Raw genomic sequence first — 4989 nt, forward strand, 5'->3', positions numbered from 1 at the left:
TAATTTTAGCGATTTCGTGCTTAATTGCGAAAAAGGACTAAATCGCAAAAAGTACAAAAGATTTGTTCTACAAGCTAATGTTGTTAAATAGCAATGGAACACTAAATTAGAGGTCCTTAGTGAGTAAATAGACCAATAAAAATTAGTGGCTGAACATGGAGACAAAGAAATTGAAAAGTCAAAGTTTGGTGGGCATTAGGTGACTTATTTCGTAATAAAATAAAACAAAAAGGAAAAAGGTTGTCATCTTTTCATCTTTCTTCTTCATCCACCAAAAATGGCAGCAAACATGGGGGGTTTGAGAGCCCAAACTTTTAGCCACTTAGTTCTCTTGCAAGTAAGTGTTTTTTAAGGTCTTTCTTAACAATTTTTGTATATTTGTAACCCTTGTAGCTTAAGCTAACTAATGGATGGACTAGTTTAAAAAATGGTTCAGAGTTTAGGGTTTTTCCATGTTAATACTCATGTTTTTTGCTGAATTTTTATGAAAGAAAATGAATCTTGGTTGTTTAATTTACAACTTTTGTGAAAGGATTTTTCATGAAACCACCTAAAATGGACCTTTTTGTAAAGGTTATAAAATAGGTGATAAATGTGTGGAATAATTGAAATTGAGAGTTTCTATAAGCTTAAATTAGTTTAAGCTAGGCTTGTTTAATGAGGAAAATCAATGAAAATCATTTTACGGGCTTAAGTGAAAAATCGTAATTTTTTGAAAGCTTAGGGGCAAAACTATAAATTTGCCAAAGTATGTTTTATGGGCAGCTAGTAATAATTATAAAAATTTGGCTAAGCTTGGGCTGTGTTTAGTGTCATGAATTTGCACTTTTATGTGATAGGGACTAAATTGTAAGAATGTGAAACATTAGGGGCAAAAGTGTAAAGTTGTCTTAATGTGAATTTTTGGACTAAATTGTATAAATTAATGACTAAATAAGTAAAAGTTATTATTATATAGATTGGGGAGAGACGAGATTTGGACAGAGAACGAGGGAAAACAAAATATTGGGTTAGTCGACTCAATTCGTTGTTTCAGCGAACGAGATAAGTTTATATGGTTAGTTGACAGTGATCAATTATTAAATTAGAAATGATATAATGTATTATTATTACGTACAATTGTTATCGAATCATGATAATTGAGATTGAATTCAAAGATCAATCTAAGAAAAATGTAGGGTCGAGTACAATCGGCCTCGATAAGTGTCAGTGTAAGACCATGTCTGGGACATGGCATCGGCACCGGTTTATGAGAGCCGGTGTAAGGCCATGTCTGGTACATGGCATTGACCTCGATATGTGTCAGTGTAAGACCATGTCTGGGACATGGCATTGGTACCGGTTTATAAGAGCTAGTGTAAGACTATGCCTAGGACATGGCATCGGCCTCAATATGCGAGCCAGTGTAAGACCATGCTTGGAACATGGCATCAGCATTGTTATATGTGTTAGTGTAAGACCATGTCTGGGACATGGAATCGACACCGATGTATGAGAGCCAGTGTAAGACCATGTTTGGAACATGGCATCGACATTTTACCCTTTTGTATGAGGCTTATCGGGTATCCTTTAGTATTCCAACCGGTTCAACAGGTGATTTAAAGATTGTGCCATAATTGAGAAAAGTTATGATGATGTTACAAGTGGTACAAGTATTTGTGCAAAAATCATGAGAAATGATTTCGGTTTACGATGCACCTTGGGTAAGGATGCAAATAAGTAAGTCATACCCATGAGAATGATTTTGTAATGACCTTATGGTTATGGGTCTATGCTTATGATGTATAAATATGTATTTTTACCATAATGGTTGATAAACCGTAATTTATACATATTTTTACCCCATGTTTAACGCATTTTATGGACGATTTCCAATTAGAATTGGTGAATTCGATGCTCCTAATGCTTTAATTTCATGTTTTATACTTAGGAGAGCATAGGAGAGAGAAAAGAACGAGAAAAGGGTCAAAACCAGAGAAAATGGGCCAAAGTACGAAATCAACACGGCCTGGACCTCCTCACACGGGCAGACCACACGACCATGTCAATTTGGCAGGCTCGAGCATGGCCTGAAGTAATCGCACACAGGCTTGTTACACGGGCATGGCCCTGCCGAGCCCAAGTTGAGTCCAATTCAGAAAAGGCTAATTTTGAGGGCTCTTAGGCATTCCAAAGCCTATAAATACACCCTAAAGGAGGAAGAAAGGGGAGACACAGAATAGGGAGTAAGGAATTACTCCAAGAAAGCCGATTGATCCATCTCAGAAGCCGAATTCACCATTAAGACTGAAGATCTCTCCTCAATTTCCTCTTCAGAAGTTTTGGGTTTTCTTTATGTTTTGTATTCTTTATTATTCTGAGATGTTTTCTTATTTAGTTATGAACTAAAACCCCTAAATACCTAAGGGGAATGAAACCTAAGACGAATCTTGTTATTATTTTCTGAATTGTATGATAAATATTTAACTTGTTCTTAATTATGTGTTCTTAATTCTTGTTTCGATATCCCAGGATACTGATTCAAGATAAGCTCTTATTCAGAGGAGGAATAGACCCTGTCTAAGAGTACATTTGTCATAATTAAGCGGAGTTGATTGCGTGCCTAGACATAGGGTGACAAGATTTTGCCGGATTAAAGTGAAACCTAATAAGGGGATCCATAGATCGAGTTAATGCAACCCTAGGGTGTTAATTAGAGAAAGGTATCAATGATTCAATCTAGGGATTAGACGTTATTAGTCTTGAATAGGGATAATAACATAACTTAGGGATCTCTGCGGAACAAGTTAAATGAATAAATTGTCCGATTCGGAGCCAGAATAACAAGTACAGTCTAAGTGGATTTTCCTTAGGTATTGTCTTAATTCAATCGATTTTCCCAAAAGTAATTCCCCAATTTCATTCTCTGTGAATTCTTAGTTTAGATAACTAGTTAGTTAAAACAAAAACCTCTTTATTCTTAGGCTAGATAATAAAAAGATAGTCATTACTAGTACTTTTAGTCCCTTTGGGTTCGACAATCCGGTCTTGCTAAAACTATACTACTGTTCGATAGGTACACTTGCCTACATCGCGATAATAGTTAGTTTCAAGAACGATTAATTATAAATATTTAAAACCTATCACGAAATCACGTGATCAAGTTTTTGGCGCCGTTACCGAGGAACTAAAATATTAGGAACACTCAATATTTATTACTTTAGCCATTTATTTTTCTTGCAATCTAATTTTATTTTTAATTTTATTCCAATTTACTAATTTTCTTTTTCTTTCTTCTGATAGGTTTTTATAGTTTATGACTAGAAGAAACCCATCAGGACCACTACTTTTTGATAAAGAAATCGATTGCACAGTTCGCAGAAACCAAAGAGAAATAAGGCGAAGCCTAAGATACACAGAGAACGAGCAAGAAGATGATACTCAACCCCCAACTGAAGAGATGGCTGAAAACCAAGACAATCAGCTACCTCTTGTAATTGTGGCTAATCAAAATCCTGTTCCACTCACTATGTATGATTATGCTAAACCTTCTTTAACAGGAACTGAATCAAGCATAGTTAGACCTACTGTAGCTGCCAATACTTTTGAACTGAAACCTAACACAATTCAAATGATACAAAAGTTTGTTCAATTTGATGGTTTGCAGTACGAAGATCCCAACACTCACTTAGCAAACTTTTTGGAACTATGCGGTACATTCAAAATTAATGGTGTTTCTGATAATGCCATTCGTCTTTGGTTATTCCCTTTTTTCATTGAGAAACAAAGATAAATAGTGGTTGAACTCATTACCACGAGGGTCAATCACTACTTGGGAACAAATCACTGAAAAATTTCTATTAAAATATTTTCCGTTGGCTAAAACGGTCAAATTACGTAATGATATCTCTTCTTTTGTGTAGATGGATTTAGAAACACTCTACGATGCATGGGAGAGATACAAGGACCTTTTGAGAAGGTGCCCTCACCATGGGTTACTGCTTTGGCTTCAGGTTCAAACATTCCATAATGGCCTGAATCATTCGACTCGGCAAATGGTTGACGCTGCTGCTGGTGGAACCATCAATAATAAAACACCTGAAGATGCTTATGAGTTTATAGAGGAGATGTCACTGAATAACTATCAGTGGAAAGTCATGAGGACAAAGCCAACAAAAACAACCAGTGTTTATAATGTCGATTCGGTCACCATGCTCTCTAATCAGGTAGAACTCTTGAATAAGAAAATTGATGGTTTTCTTAGTTCTTCACAGGTTCACCCAGTAATGCAGTACGAAGCAAGTGGAGGTGGAATAAGCCATTTGGAATACCAACCTTATGGCCACAACACCGATAACGAGCAATTAAATTACATGGGTAATAATCCTCGACCTTAAAACAATCCATATAGTAACACTTATAATGCAGGTTGGAGGAACCACCCAAATTTCTAATGGGGAGGCCAAGGAAACCAGAGACCACCTCCAGGCTACCAACAACCACCCCACCAACAGGAAAAGAAACCAAACCTTGAAGAGATGCTCACAAAGTTTATCTCGATGTTAGAAATCTGTTTCCAGAACATCGAGACAACACTTAAAAATCAAAAAATGTAGATCCAAGGGCTCGAAACTTAGATAGGCCAGCTTTCCAAACTAATCTCTGAACTACCACAAGGGAGCTTGCCAAGTAATACTGAACTTAACCCAAGGGAACAGCTCAATGCAATTAATGTTCAAGATGAAGAAGGATTTGTTGAGCCTGAGCAAGAACCGATGCAAGAAATTGTGGTGAGCAAAGGTCAAGGTGAGGTAGATCACAATAAAAACAAATCGTGTGCTATATCCCAACGCGACAAGAAGAGACCGCTCAGATGAACAATTTGGTAAATTCCTTAAACTCTTAAAAAAATTACATATTAACTTACCATTTATTGAAGCTCTATCACAAATGCCAAACGCAATGAAATTTTTAAAGGAGTTTTTAGCAAATAAGCGGAAGATAGACGAG

General features: G+C 36.3%; 1 non-coding gene across 1 annotated transcript; it reads right to left on the minus strand.

Moving 5' to 3' along the window:
- Window positions 1-3869: 3869 nt before the first annotated feature.
- LOC128280348 (small nucleolar RNA R71) lies at window positions 3870-3976 on the minus strand. The gene has a single exon (XR_008270528.1). It is a non-coding gene; the product is annotated as a small nucleolar RNA R71 (small nucleolar RNA).
- Window positions 3977-4989: the final 1013 nt, after the last annotated feature.

The sequence above is a fragment of the Gossypium arboreum genome, chromosome 8 (assembly GCF_025698485.1).
Source record: "Gossypium arboreum isolate Shixiya-1 chromosome 8, ASM2569848v2, whole genome shotgun sequence".
Lineage (NCBI taxonomy): Eukaryota > Viridiplantae > Streptophyta > Magnoliopsida > Malvales > Malvaceae > Gossypium > Gossypium arboreum.